We start from the raw sequence: 16,617 nt of genomic DNA on the forward strand, positions 1-16,617 counted from the left end.
CTTTTCTCCTTAGTCACGCAGAGCAATCATTCTTTTGGTGCATAATGTTGCTCATCATAACTGCATGTTTGAAATTTGGCTATGCCACCAGCATGACTGTACTTGAAAGGGAAGAGTAACAACCAAATACTGGGGTAAGAAAAGACAACCAATAGCCACAGTGTATATAGCAGCAGTTCTTAGGGTTCTCATGGCCCACATCATTTTGTTCTGAAGATCATTCCTCTACCACTTCATCGGCAAACTATGTAATATCTAAGAAAACCCACAACTGTCTCATTTAGGACAAACTGGCAAACAAAACCAGAAATTCATGCAGCAACCCTCTCAGAATGCACTGTATGCCCTTATTCCATTCCCACCAAGTTATTTTATATGCTGGCTGAGTAAAAGCATGCAACTACTGAATAGAGCTCAGATATCTTACTGTTTCACAATATTTTTAGGTGATCTGCAGTTAAAAAAAAGCTTCTCTAGTTCCCTTTAACTTGTGGCATTTGTACTCAAGGGCAACTGCTTACATTTTCATTCCTGTCTCAAGATTTGCCTATAAGGAGCTGGCGGTAAACATAGCGTTTTAGGTACTAAGCTTTAAATGGAAACCTGCTTGCCTGAGAAATACACCAAAATGCTATTCTTTATCATTTCTCAGTTGTTTAAGAAAAATTCTAATGAACTAGATTCCGTAATTATTTCAAAGAAAAACTATGATTCACTCTTCTTACATTATATTGAAGACTATTTTTATAGTTAAATCAAAGTTTACTGTATCAAAGAGACATGATGGGTATTTGCTGAAACCTGTTCTGTAAATTTACTTTGGCACTTAACTTTCAAAAAAATGATTAAACATTATGGAAAGGACAGACGATTCTAATACCTTATTAATGTTTTTTTCTGTTCAGCGTGTTGGAAAATACATATAATACATACATATTCTGAAGCCTGCTCTGAAAAAGCATTTTGACTCCTGCACTTTCACTCTGTCATTAGATAAATGAAATATTCTTACTGCCTGCCTCTTTTCCTATCAAATGTATCCGTTTTTTTTTGTTTTGTTTTCCTTGGAAAATTTATTAATTATTTGCAGAAGTCTGGGAAGTCCGTGACTTTTTTTTTCCCCCCACAAGTTTCTATGTTTTCCATTCTTTTCCCAGAACTCCAAGTTTGCTGTCTGGCATGATGATGGTTTTGGCTATATTCCTTGCTTTCATTCCACATCCAGTTCCATTAAGCTGATTGCTAAGCTTGGAAAATTATCAGTTTTATAACCTTACAGTACTTTCTAAAACGCCACTGTCAGAGATGCTTCCACCTTTTCCTTGTGTCCTGATTTGGTCTGAGATAGAGTTAATTTTCATCCTAGAAGATGGTATGGTACTGTGTTTTGAAGTTAGGATGAGGGTAATTTTGATAACAGCAATATTTTAGTTGCTGCTGAGCAGTGCTTGCACTGAGTCAAACATTCTTCTGCATCTCATGCTGCCCTGCCAGCAAGAAGCTGGGAGTACACAAGGAGCTGGGAAGGGGTGCAGCCAGGACAGCTGACCCAAAGTGGCCAAAGGGAAGTCTCATACCATCTGGTGTCCTGTGGAACAATTAAACAGAGGGACTTGGCTGATGGAGTAGGTGTTGCTCAGAGACTGGCTCAGCATCGGTTAACTCATAGGTAATTGCTCATAGGTAGTGAGCAATTGCATTGTCCATCAGTTGTTGTGTATATTCTATTCTTATTCTAATTTGTTATTATTATTAATCATCCTTCTTTGTTCTATTGAAATGTCCTTGTATCATCCCACAAATTTTACCATTTTTCCAGTTCCCTCTCCCATCCCACTGGAGGTAGGGAAGTGAGTGAGTGGCTGTGCAGTGTTTGGCTGTCTGATGGATTAAATCACAACACCTAGATATTTTTTGCTACGTGATTTGTCAGTGGTTAGACAGATAAGTAGTATGATGTTGCATGAGATGTTAGCTGCTAACCAGATCAAAAGGAACTGGAAGGATTTCTCCAATGCTAGCTCCGAGTTAGCTTGCTCTGACAGATCCTTAGAGTAATTCCTTTCACCAAACCCAGTACTGATGACTAGACCTTGCTATCTATACAATTATGTCTATACAAGATGAGTCTTCTGTTAATACTTTTAAGCCACTTATATAGAAGCATGTTGTTAAAATTAATTGCTTCATATGTACGTCTTCAGAACTGTCTGTTGAGTTGAATAAAATATACTGAAATTTAAAAGCAGTATGATATGCTTTCTATCACAGCCACCATTTGTCAGGCCAAAATGTATATTTATATATCATTTCTGTACTTTTTTTCCCCTATAAATTCAACAAAACCCACCAAGTAAGGGTTCAGTAGTGCAATAGGTGAAGAATTGTATTCCTGAAAGATGTTTACATTAAACGTATCTGTAATAATGTATGTGTATATATTTGCATCTGTATCATGTTCTCTGCTAAGGTTATATCCTAATTTTATTTGTATCACTGTATATAATCAATTTATGCAAAGTTATGTAGAGTATATTATATATGTAGAGACAGTTTTGTGATTCATATTTTGTATTAGTTCTGCATTGCTAAACAGTCACTACAATTTATTGTTGCAGGGAAAAAAATATAGCCACCCACCCTTTAATCAGGGTGATGATAAAAAGAATGAATCACCAAGGGCTAATAGAACTTGGTTAATTTCTCTGTTTGTTTATTTCACTGACCAAAATATGTGGGAGAAGCAGACGTATGAATCATAACATTTCATATTTTGTAGTTGTGTGGCTTTAAAACATTCGAAGTGAATCAGGAGAAGGGGAAAGTTTTACTTTCTTCTAAAAAAGTAAGCATTACACCTAACTTGTCAGCATAGCTGCACAGCATCCCCAGTATGAATGTATTCAGTAAGTAAATGTACAACACAGAAACTAAAGAAAAGAACTTTTTGTTTTTAATTTAGACTAATAGCATAAATGAATATGAAATAAATCTGACTAAATCCATTGGCTGTAGTGCAATCCATTTTATTTTAATAGGCTCGTCAGAGAGAGTCACAAAATCTTTCCTGCATCCTTGTATTACACTCTAGACAAAAAGCTGTCCAGATTTCTGAGGCTTTTCATTAACCTGCATAATCACAACTGATCAATTGCTGGATCAATGTCACTAGTTCAAGTCCACTCAAAATTGTCTCCAGGGGGAAAACTCAGGATTATTTTTTGTCTCACCTTGGTTTCTGCCCTCAGTTCTAGCCACGTTTTTCTGATCGGTAAAAAAACATAAGGAGTGCTTCCATTCTTTGTTAGTTATTCTTCATTATTAAAATTATGACCTCTCAATCATTCTCTCTCACTTGCTTTTTCAGAGTTGTTGTGACTTGCTTTCAGCAATAGCCATCAGACAGCAACATTTAAAGGGGAAACTGAGATCTGTCATTCCTACATATAAAAAATAAATAATTTTCTAAGAGTTACTTTTTTTTTTTTAATAGATCCACTAGGTGGTGCTTGAAATAAGCTACCCCAGTACGACTCATTCAGCCTTGCCAAAGTTTATCTCAGAAATTCAGGGGCAAGAGGGAATTAGTGTGGCTGTGAAATATTAAATTTCAATTCATTAGTCTAAGCTCTAACAGGAATTTTACTGGCAACAGGATTAGTGCTTCTCTCTTAGTGCCTGGGTTCCTCCTTTTCCAAATCCAAGTTTTCTATATCACACGTAGTACTAGATTTTCACCACTGTGGAGATGTAATGCTCTCAATTATAAACTCAGTGTTTTTCCTCCTCCAGTACTCATGGAATTATAATTCATTACTATTTTTGTAAATGATTTTGCATTCATATTTTTGGCTTTTAAGTAAGTTTGTTTCATTCAAAATGGTTTGGATAAGTTGTTCGTTAAATAAAAATGGAGGCTGGTATTACCAGACTGCTTCATCCATCCTGAAAGAAGTTTAACTTCCAATAAGAGATGCAGGAAGGCTCCTGCAGTGCTATTGTGCATGGCCAGGGGAAGGAGCAGGAGGGCACTTAATGGTGGTTTATGCAGATATGAAGACTCTATGCCAAGTTCCTTGTGAAGACCAAATCTTGTTTTCTCTCAGATAATTATTTAGCCATTTGCTGCACAATTGCTCTTCCTAATGCAAGCCAACTTCTTCACAGCTCTCAAAAAATTCACTTCACTGCAGAGGTCTCTATATGCTTATATGTACTGTTCAGTTGTCCAATAATTCCTCTACCACTCAATCTGTCTGTAAAAGCTTCTGGCATAATTATTTGTTCCTGATGTTGCTTTTCTATCAGAGAACCTATCAGAGGGTTTTAGCTGTGTCGAACATCTGCCCAGCAGCCCTCAGGAGCTCCAGAGCTCCTGCCAGGAGAAGCTGTCAACACCTTCAGCCCTTAGGCCACTGCAGTTTCCTCTCTCTCTGCCCAAAAGAAACTGGAGGTGAGATGCTGGCACTTCAAGTTTTCACCCTGCATGTGATTTTGAGGGAAGTGCCTCTCAAAGGGCATGTTTGGGATGGGGGAGCTGAAGTGGGGAAATCCAGGGAAAATTGAAGGAGGGATCAGAGGTGTTGCGTGAGCAGTTGTGGAAAATTAGCATGAAGGAAGTTGGGGTTCACCACAGTGGAACAATCTGAGAGGCATAGGATGAAAATGTTCAATGTTAACATTGAGACAGAATATGAAGGAAAAATATATAAGAATTGACAACAGAATAGCCTCTAGATAATCATAATAAAATGCCCTAAAGGGTGCTCATACAAATCCAGAGAACTCAGACATTACTATTGATAATTCACTGCAGTCAAATGCAATGTGACATTTAGATATAATGGAAAGTCTGGTTTGCTCATGGCCAAAGCACAAAGGTTCTTTTCTCCAGGTTTGGAAGCATAGTGAGATATGCAAATGAGGGAGAAATACACGAGAAGCTAATCTTTCACTTGCAGAATGCCTACATCAAGTTGGATATATTCATGCTTGAAATATAGTCTGTGAAGAATCAGCCTAACAATATTGATCTCACAGAAGAAAAAAGAAAAGATTCGAGTCATTGAAAAGACAGAAAAGAAATTAATAAGAAATTCAGATGGCATTTTTTGCAAAAATTGAAGAATAGAGCCTGAAAGAGGCTTCATTATTGTCTGGAATGCATTTTGAATAATGTTGATTTCAGTAATATGAAATGCACAGATTAGAAGATGTTAGTGCAATCCTCAATTAATATGAAGTTAATAGTTTGTAGTCTTCTTCCTTTTGTTTTTCTTTTTATTGTAGTTCTGAGAAGGAGACAAATTTTGTATATATACTACATTTTTTCTTCAGTCTGTTGTTGCTGCTAAGTATCACTTTTAGTTTTATATCTGAGTATCTTCCTTTTTCAATATGCATATTGCCAAAATCTTTCTTTAAGCCAGAAGTGACATTTGGATTGATTGAGTTAAGTGATTTTACTGCTTAAGTGTCATTATTATTGTTCGTATTGTGTGTGATTTTATTGTTTATGTATTTACTCAATTAATTTTTAATGGCTTAATTCTTCTCTTCATATTCTGATTCATTGTCATGGCTAAAGAAAAGGTTGAAAATATATGTTCAGGTTGTATCAGTGGCAGAATCACCAGAATCACCACTAGAAGATATGAGTGTGCCTCACAGGCAGGGCCAGAACTGCATGATTCTTTCAGCAGGCAGCCAGAAGAGGAGCCCTCAGTCCTGTGTGTCCTAAAAGAGAGAGAAGGAGGAGGGAGAATAGGAGGGAAGGAGGGAACTGCTGTCTGTGGCAGGCTTAGCAGAGAGCATCCTGAAATCCACACTCAGAAGGAAAGGTCTCTGACCTCTGTGCTTTAACATTGCACACACTGTTATCAGATGTAATATAATTTGAAGAGAGAATACAAATTCAAGAACTGAGGAACTACTGAATTGGTCTTGTTTGCTGTGGTAGGACATCAGTGAAGACACAGGAAAGAGGTTAGTTTCTATTTCACTGACATAGGGTTATGTAATTTTTCATGTGTTTAAACGAGTGGCTTAGTTAGCTTGTCAGGACTGCTTGTAAAAAAAAAAAAAAGAAAAAAAAATAGGAGCCATATGTCTTTCAAGATTAAAAAGAGAAAATGTAACTTTGTTATTATTTAATGTTAAGGTAGAAAAATAATGCTTTCTTCAGTTAGTTTGTAAATTTTCTAGTACACACTAACTGGAAGAATGTTAGGTTAAATAAGGATTATTTTCCCTGCCATGTTCCAGAATTGCTATTAATTTATAGCCAAACCCATTCTCGGTGTGGCTTCACACAACTGAATAACGTTACAGTTTCCGAAGCATTTTCTGGGGCAATCTGTAAGACAGATATTGGAAAACTCACAGAGAAGTCAGGCTGAGGACAGAACCATGGATGCATAACTTGATTAAAAGCCAGAGCAACACAGACTTTGTGAAGGGGAAGAGAACTGCTCAGGCTAGTGAGACAGCATGCCAAGATGTTCTTAGAGCAGAGAAGATTTTGCACAGGCTCTCTGACATAATAAAGATGATTGAAGATGGTAAATGATCATGGGTTTTGCTATGAATTAAACATTAGTATGTGAGGGAAAAAAAGCCAACAAAGCAAAATGCTGAAATGAATGGCTGTTTCTCAAAACAGCAGGGGGTTAATGTCAGGCCATCCCAGGGATCTGCACTAAGACCATATTATTTTTCTTAGGAAGCAAATCCTTTTACCCACTTGTTCTAAAAATAGGCTAATATGAGATGGAAATAACTCTGTTAGAATTCAAGGATGAGATACCCCTTTGCAACAAGATAGAGCTGACTAATAACTATTCTGAGATAGAGTACAGTATGTGCCTGTTTTGTGGTTGTATTGACTACTCATATATATATCAAATGCCATTTATTTCCATGCAATTGCTCACACTCTTTTAGGATTGCCACTTCTCCCTTCCAAAACATTTCTCACTGGCAACCAAAACAGAAATACAATTCCTGGCTTGTCTTGTGGATGACTAGCCAGCAATCTCCCTCTCCTGCCCAGTCTTTCTCTGGCTCCTCTTAAGTGACAATATCACTTCCCTGCTTATCACTGTGGCTATACCTGAACATCTGTCAGGCTCCTCTCTCTGTTTTCATCCCTAGTTCATGCCTCTTTTTCACTATGTCTCTCTGCATACTATGTCTAGGATAGAACTTTTTGTCTGTTCACAAAGCTGGTGTTCTCATTCGTAGTATGCTTGTCTCATTTACTGAGACACCTTATTGGTCTTGTGAAGTGCAGTCTTGTTCTAATCACAGCTATTCCACAAGGATGCTCTAAAGATTGCTTCCTGTTCATCTTTCTGTGTGTTCCTATAATCCCATTTCTCTCTCACATCAAAACTATGCTACTTTTCATCGAATCAAAGCTTTTTTCACTGTTATCATCTAACTTATGGCAACAAGTTTTACTGTATACCAGTGAGCTAAAACTAAGTGCTAGCCTCCTTTTGCCTACAATATTTCGAAAAATATCCTCCTTTTTCTCCTTCCATTTCCTCCTTGAAGTTGTTTTCTTGGACACTTCCAGGCTTCTCAAGAACTAGGTTGCAGACATGCAATAATTTAGGCTTGTGTTTTGTTCATATGGTCTTCCTTTTTTCTTATCCTCTGTCCAACTCTGTCTTTTTACATCATTTTTATATGTAGATGCAGGCTGTCAGAGACCAGGGACATCTTTATGTTCCATGTCTACACAAAAGCTAAGGAGATAATGTAATGCAGGAACGTCAACAATAGTAATATCAGCATCGTTGCATGCTTAATGTTATTCATCTTCAGTGTTTTTCAGGAGTCACAAGCTCCTTTTTGGCTTAACCACTTCATGAAATGCTTAAGCCAAAAAGAAATTGTGGATGTCCAGAGAAGCTGTGGATATCCTATCTCTGAAGATATTCAAGGCCAGGTTGGATGAAGTCCTGGGCAACCTGAGCTGGTGGGTTACAGTCCTGCCCAGGCGAGTCAGAGCTTGTTGATCTTTCAAGTCCCTTCCAACTTAAGACAGTCTATGATTCTGTTATTCTACAATCCTATGAAAATACCTCCTCTTCTTCTGTGCTTATGCCTTTCATTTAATTTCACTGACATCACAGCAAGTTCCCCTGCCTGGACAGCAGCAAGGAATTTGCGGGGGAAGGCTGCTTCAGTGCCTAGGGATAGTTCCATCCTCTCACTAATTCATGCCCAAATGGAAAATATTGACAGTAGATAGAAGTGGGTCTATTATGTTTCTGTAATGGCACTACTATAAAGACTTTGAATATGATTAAGACTGAAGAAATATGTAAAGAATATCAAGAATAAAAATATGTAATTTATTTATTAAATTTGTCGAGTCAGTGACTGTCTAGTGAATGCCAACCTGGATTAAAGTTTATATGTCATTCAAGAACTCAAATATTTTTTTACTTGTCAGGCAAGAGTTTGTGTAAACAGGACTTTCCTGAAGGTAGCAAGGAAAGATTATGCAATGTGGTTATTTATTAGCTTTGGTTTTACTGTCTGGAAGATGGGTAAATAATGCCCTAATGCTTAGAAATTAAATGCGTTAAACTGTACTGCTTAGTCTCTGTTCAGCTTCTTTGTGAGTTCCCAGAAATAGGCTTCATGATAAGCTTAATAGCTTCAGAAGTGTTTTATTCTCTTTCTGTACTTTGTGCCAGTTTAAGCACTTTGAATATTCATTTACATTTTACAGTAAAACTGTTCAGAACATTTTTTCTTTTTTTGCAGAATTTCTTCCTATTTGAACTCAAAGTTTTCAGAGACATGCCAATCTACTTTCACAGAGATATACCAATTTGGACTTAGTTTGTTCCTGAAATGTACGATGTTGACTGTCTAGTCACTGCAAGTGTGATATCTAAATATAAATCTGACATTTTAAATTCAAACACAAATATTTTGACACAGTATGCTCTCATAGATTTTGCCTTCATTTTTTTCCAGCATAACATTAAAGCAAATTTGTAATCTTGTAATGGAGTAACTGGATGGTTGTCTTTTGGAGGGATTTATTTATATCTACAGTCTAATTTAGTTAATTAAAAAACATATAAGAACCGTTTGTTCTCAGTTTAAAAAAATAACAATTTAAAGCTAATTAGTATTCATTTTAAAAAGCAATTTAAGTGGAAAAAAAGTACTGAGGGTGAGATTCTGGACTCACTGATCATATCTGCTTTCCATTTGAATACAGGAAATTAATTTGTGTAGTGGTGCATATCAGTCTTGTGTATCTGGTATCAGATCTACAGTCATAGTCACTCTACCCACTTTCCTCTGCAATCCTTTTTGCAACACAGTTATCAGTCAGAGTTTGCTCACAGGTCTTGGCAGTGTCAGTACAGCTTACCTAACAAGACATATGACTCCTTGCTGCTGACCTCATGTGTAGAAGTAAATGAAATTTTGTCTTTACTGTGTTTGCAGCATTTCACTGGTCATCTTCTCTAATGTCACAGTGAAAGTAATGCCTCCCATTTATTTCCAAGGAAACTACAACAGATAGAAAAAGTACACTAGCGCTATTTGATAGAGCAAATTCTCAGCTACAAAACATCATTTTTTAACTTAGTAACCACCGTTAGCTGTGCATATTTTGCGAATGATGAACAAAAGCTTGCATGCCACTCTCATAAAAATCTGCACCAATGGAGGTGATCCACTATTTCACAGCTGCTATAATGGCATTAATGTTGGGAAAATGTTGCCCATACAGTCCATCTTTCATTGGCCTGGAAAGACAGAAGTCAGGAGGTATGAAATCCAGACTGTTCAATGGGCATGGTAAGGCAGTCCAGTCAAGACTGCCAGTGTGCTCCATGGTCTTCAAACTGCTATTGGGCTTGTTGTTGTGTTGAAAGAGAAACGTTGTCTTCTTCTCTAGCCTTGTTCATGCAGATGAGCTTATCAAGATGCTCTTCATTTCATAGCGTGACAGCTGTTCATGGCTGTCTGGAACATGGTGTGTCTTTCACATTGCTGTTGCCACTGCTGAAATGCACCATCTACCTCCTCCCTGTGCTCACATCTACTTTTTAGTCTCCATAGATATTCACCAACTGTTGATGAATGTCAGTGGGCCCCATTTTTTCTGCATGAAAGAATTCAATGATATGCCTTTACTTATGCATTTCCGTGTCAGATGCCATTTTAACAGACTGCCCCTCTGCTGCCATCTGTCACCTGACAGCAAAATGTAATGGAATATTGGTGGGAAAGCTCAACCTCTACTGCCATACTACCAACAACTACCACTGATGCTGTGGGCCAAAATAATAAAATAGGAGACATTACTTTTGGACCAGCCCCCATGGCCATAACCCGTCATAGAAAGTGGGACATCCCTTACCAAGCATGTATTTTTATTTGATTGTATCAGAGTAAGAACTTCTAGGAATTTTGCCTCAATGTTAAATATTTTGCTCTAATCTGAAGCCTTGTTTTCTGGACATTATTTTAACACTGAATATGAATGAAGACATCTGATATTTTAACTTCACTTTTTCAAGGTTTTCAGGTGCTATTCTTGGTTTTATGTAAGCTTTATAGAATGATAGATTCCTAAAACAGTTCTAAAACTCCCATTGTCTACCACTTTAAATACAACAAGTGAGATTAAGACTACTCCAATGATATAGCAAATCCTATTCTTGTCATTTATGATAGGACTTTAAAGTGACTTAGGTATCTAATTGTCATTTTATCCTGGTTAAGATGACGTACACAAATGAATTTTCCACTCTGGGCCCCAAGAACTTTTGAAAATCCCACTCACCAGCACACAATTCACAGTTTTGCATATAAATAAATGCGCTTTATGCGACCATGTTGCCTACCTGTCTGTCAGTCTCTGATCTATCTCTTCTGATCAGAATCTGACAGCTAACAATGACTACATTCAACAAGAAGTCCCAAAGATATTAAGCTCTTACAAATCATAAGAACTACGAAAGTAATAAATTCCATTCTCTCTCCTGAAGAGAAGCATGAGCTCAGCTCTCCTCCATCCTCTCTTGTCTGCTTAGGTGGACCAGTCATCTCCATGCAGTTCAAAACCTGTGAAGTTCTGCATTGTTCTGGATGGCTCAAACTTGAATCACAGATACAGGGAAACTTAGCTTTGTAACTTTCACCTGTCTAAAATGAGTCGTTTACTGAACAGTAGGTTCTCAATACATCTTCTGAAAAAACACTCTTGGAAAACATGCATTTCCTCTGAAAATAACATCAACAGAAATTTTGAAATATCATTCCTCCACAATTTTGCTATCCTGCAAAGACAAATAAATTGGTCAACAAATAAAAGACGTGGCCCCTGTACTGAAAATTTGCCCAGTTGACCTTGGTGACTACTCTGTACAAGGCTCTCCAATCCAGACTGGAGACTCGCCACAAGCAGGGGATGGAAAGTAGTCTTGTCTTAGTTCACACGAGTAACATTTCTTATCCTCCAAGTTTACTTGATCTCAATCCCACACACCCAGCCTGCAGGACCATTACTGTGCCAAGAGGAAGCAGTGAACTCCAACCGACAGGTCCCAGATCTAACAACTTCTCAAGCTCTCTTGAAAATAAATTATTAATGCCTGGACCCATTAAGCTTTATGACAACAGGGCAGTGGGTATGTTCAACAAAAGTACACTGTGAAACCCAGTAGAAATGACTGACCTCCATCTGTAAACTGAGAAGCTGACGTTAAAACGAAATTAGGTTGTCAACTGCTCACCTTAAACAGTTGAATCAAAACCAATTGGAGGCAGCATAGACCAGTTGTTAATCCAGTGTTAGGAGGAAAAAATAGGGCCAAGGAGTAGCTATATATCTTACTGACTCAAAAGTTTAGTTATGACGTGTGTTTATAGAGAGTTTTAAACAGTGTTTTACCTATCTAGAATCAACCATTTTCCAGAAAAGTCACAGCTTTTATTGATGGCTGATTCTTACCAAAGTATCCACGTTGTGATAAGGTAAATTCTATGTGAAGAAAATTATTTTTATTCATTTAGTGAGGCAGCAACCCATCTCACTTCACAAACCTTGTTAGGAGTAGGAGTGAAGCCTACTTGTTGCATTAGTATTTAGCTTGTAAGGAGATGTGATGGCATTGGCTACTGGGTTAGTTGAGGCGTAACATAAATGAGGCACAGGTTCCACACAGTAGTTTGTTAAAGTAGCCTGATTCTGGTCATAGCACATACATTTTGGCAGCACAGAGCTTGTCTAGGAGAGAAGATGCCCATTGTTTCAAATAGGATGGTGGTTTAGTAACTTCTGTTTGGCCTGCTGTACCCTAGAACTGCTTGTTAGAAGAGAGTCATTAAATCATTAAGGATTTAATGGGATCTTACAGGAAAAGACCTGTAAGATCATCTAGCCAACTGCCAGCCAATCCCCACCATGCCCACTAACCACATCCCTCAGTGCCATATCTACATGTTTTTTTATCACCTCCAGGGATGGTAACTGCACTGATTCCCTGGGCAGCCTGTTCCAAAAATGTCTGTTAATGGAACTGATTAACACCACAATTAAAAAATAATTTAAAATATCCAGTTTTCATGAGAGAAAACTCTTAAAACATATTTTTTCTTCAAAAAGGAAAAAAAAAAGACAGAAATTGCAGTACTGCATTTTCTGCATTGTAAATGACATGTTGATTGTAAGAATTAATCTGTACAAGAATATTCTTGTTATAAGATTTCAACAACGCCATCAGTAGCAGACTGTAGCTTAATGCATATCTCAGTGTTTTCCTATAATAACCTAGAAAAATGTTTAATCTGTATCCTCAACACATCTGCCATTTTCTCCAGTGTTAAATTACTATCTGTGCTTTCTTTCTATTTCAGAGATGAAAATCTTTGTGAGAGATATACTTTTCTCTCTATGTAGAATTTAGAGTTTTAATTCAAATGCAAACAATTACTATATACATTACAGTATTTTCAGTGTGTTAAATTATATTTTAAAATTTTCCTTTTTCGAAAGTACCATTTTGTCAGCAATTGCTGAAAATGTTTTATTTTTTCCCAAGATGTCCCCTTTCTGAATGACAAAAGTAACATTTTTCTGTTCCTTTGAAATTTTCATACTGCCTCCAAGCTTCCTCATCTACTCTAGCAGCTTACACTGCAACAGCCAAATTTATTCACTGATGAGAAAACTGCTCTGCAGTCCCTCCTTCTGAATATTTCTGTATGTATACAGTTCTTAGAACTCCGAGCAGAGTTCCTCTGGTTGCTCTGTTACCCAGTCAGGTTCATCTTACTACACACTGAGACACAAATAATCTTAATGAAAGACATGTACTAGAGCTAAGGGACAGTGTGTTCTCACAGTATTGTTTTACAGCATTTAAGACACTTTTTTTGGACACAAGTGTTTGGAAGTGGATTTAGGGCATCTATCCTGGAGTTTTTATAGTCTTGGCCGATGTTCTAACCATCAAGTGGGCATTTAATATGAAACAACTTATTCCCTCCTCCTCCAGAAACTATGTTTTAATGACAGAAATTAGAGCAGAGTCTGAGACGGGCATTCCTACAGAGCTTGGTGTCAGGAGCCCTACTCCCTGCTAAAAACCTCCTTTTTCAAGAACCCAGCTCTTCTCAGGCAAAAATCTGCTGTCAGAGCAGCAGATGCTGCTTCTGTGCCAAGACTTGTATTTATTACCTTGTGTATACTGCCGCATACCACAAATAGGATCAAAAAGTCAACAGAACTAAGGAGTTGCAAGAGTTGCAAGGAAGCAGAGAACCACACCTTGAAACAACATGCTTTTAGTGAGTATTTGCCAGTAAAGGCAAAAGAAATTAGAACTTGCTACAGCAAATCATAACCCGTAAAGGGCTGCTGAAGGCAATAACTATATGCCCATAATGGATGCGGGGAGAATTTCGAGGCATATAGAAACACATATACTTACTGTATTGATTCTGCTTGCTGATTTTGCTCTCAGCTTTTCAATGATTGTCAGTTCCAGAAATCTCAGTTTGCAACTTTATCACTTCTATGTTTATACAATAGAAATACTGACAAGCTGCAAAAGCAGCAAAAAAATCATAAAATCATGAGCATAGGTCCCAGGCAGGGACACTGCAGCCAGCCAGACTAAACACACAGACACAGACAGAGGTTGTGAAATGTACAGACCAGGGAATAATGAAAAATTTGCTGAAGAGCTGCTGTTTACCAGTTTGTCTTTTTTTTTTTTTTTTTTACTTATTCACCCACAGTTTACAGAAGTTCTGTGGTGAAAATGCACTGAAATTAGTTAGGCAAACTTCAAACAAAAATAAAGGATAGGTAGAAAATGGTGAAAAATGAAATTAAAGCCTGAATTCTTTAATTGAATATGCAGCTGATGGGCAAATCTTTTCCAACAATTACAGGCACAGATTTATGTGGAAGAAGGGAAGAGACAGCAGAGTGAGGGGAACATACATAGCTTTTCTTCCATTTCTTTAAGTACACATAATGTGATACACGGTCTCCCAACCATGTGGCACAGCAAGCTGTAGCCCTTCTTGCTTGCTCAACACATGTAGACTCTGAGGGGATTCCAATAGATCTGGCAGTATATAAACCATCACTTCTGCACCTTGGTTCAGTGCAGGTGATTCATACTCTTGCTAGAGCAAGGCAGCAGGATCAAAATCTCACCCCATCAATGCTCATCCCTTGAGTTACTTTTCCAGTTCCTCACTGTCGATGTTTTTCATCATCTCTTACACACACCAAGGATTACAGTGTCTTACAGAACAGAATTGTAAAACTTGGTTGGGTTGTGCTTATAATATACATTTTTCCCTCTTTTTTTTCTTCTGACCCCTATCAAGCCTGCTATATAGAGTATATTACAGATTTAAGGCCTATGACAATAGGAAGAATTTTGCCAAAGTTTTGAGCAATGCTGACAGTGAGTATGAAAACAACAACAAAGATGAATGGTGGAGAAATTCAGGCAAAAATCAGAGATGAATTACTGCAGCACCCAGAGCTGATAAACCTTGGATTTAAGTTGCACTGAGAGGCTAACACCCTCTGCAGTATTGCCCCTTGCTGCAGCATTCCTATTGCATCAATTCAGAAAAGGATGACAGCTATTCTACTTGTTTTTTGGTTTTTAATCTGTGCAAAACTGTCAGCCTTCAGATAAAGTAATGATTCATCAATTCTGTTTTGCTTAGCTCGAAAGATTTCTTTCTTCTATCCTTAGTGAAAAAGTAATATTCCAAAGTATTCTCAGTGAATAGACTCATGACAAACTGGTGGTCCCACTGATCTGACAGTGGATGTCATTGGAAGCTTGTCCCACTTAAAACAATAAAATGAAAAATAGATTTCTAAAAGACATCGTAAAGACAAGGAAAGCAATTTTTGAGTCATAGATCATATCTATAAAATCTCTGGAACAACTTAAAGTCTGCTTGCAGCACTACAGTATGCCCCAAGCCTTCATTTCTTGTGCTCATGGTGGCAGCAGACCCAAAGCTGCACTGCCCATTTTCCAAGTAAGCTTGTGAGATCTTTGGTACAACTGGATGGGAAATTGTGGGATGTGCTGCAAGTCTTCGCATGGGAGGACAGCTAAAGAAAAATCAGCTTAAGCAGATAGAGGTGAATTCTTTCAGCTCCAGAAAGATGGTATTTCTGACATCTTCTATATAGATATGTAAAATATCTATATTTTATATATTTTATATACATTTCTGTGTGTTTTACTAAGATAGCTGGCTACACAACGCTTGAGCATTTGCCACAGAAGACCCGTTAAAGTTAGAATTCAGGCTTTACACAAATTTGAGTTTTCTTCAGAAGGAGTACAAATTCCAGATATCTTTGGAAAGCCTGCTTGTTGCTGGGATATACCAAATTCCAGCCTCCAAGAGATACTGACAGTTTCAAGTCTTTGTAATCGTCAGAGTCCAAGGACACAAACAAGGTAATGTTTACAAACAGGTACATTTAATTTACTAAGAGCTTTCAAGCCTTTGAGCTCTTTTTCAGATGTAATTAAACAAAACAAAAACAACCTACAAACCTCCTCTTGCAACAGGTCTTAATTACTCAGGTGAAAGGTCGGGTATTCAACATGTGATGATACATCTCTGTCAGAAGCAGGAGCTGTAACTAGTGCTACAGACTCACATTCACTCATGGGATTTAATAGAAACATTAAATGTGCAGATATTTTTGCAATTCAGTCTTACTGGAAATCACTGAAACAGGTGATAAAACAAACATTGGTCAAACACAGACCCAACACTGCAATCTGAACTTCGTAAAAAAGCTAGGTAAAAGTTATGAGTTGCTCAGCTGACAGATGTAGTAAGAGGTGTCTCTATTTTCTCACCTTTCATGTTTTATGGGCCAAACTCTAAGTTGTAAGAATCAAAGAATCATCAAGGTAGGAAAAGACCACTGAGATCATCTGGTCCAACTGCCAACCCATCATCACCAAACCTACTAAAACACATCCCTCAGTGCCACATCTGAACACTGACAAGAAAAATAAGCACTTCAAAATTAGGAAAAGACACTTAAAAGCAATGTATGACCTC

Source organism: Tetrao urogallus (assembly GCF_951394365.1).
Source record: "Tetrao urogallus genome assembly, chromosome: 3".
Taxonomy (NCBI): Eukaryota; Metazoa; Chordata; class Aves; order Galliformes; family Phasianidae; genus Tetrao; species Tetrao urogallus.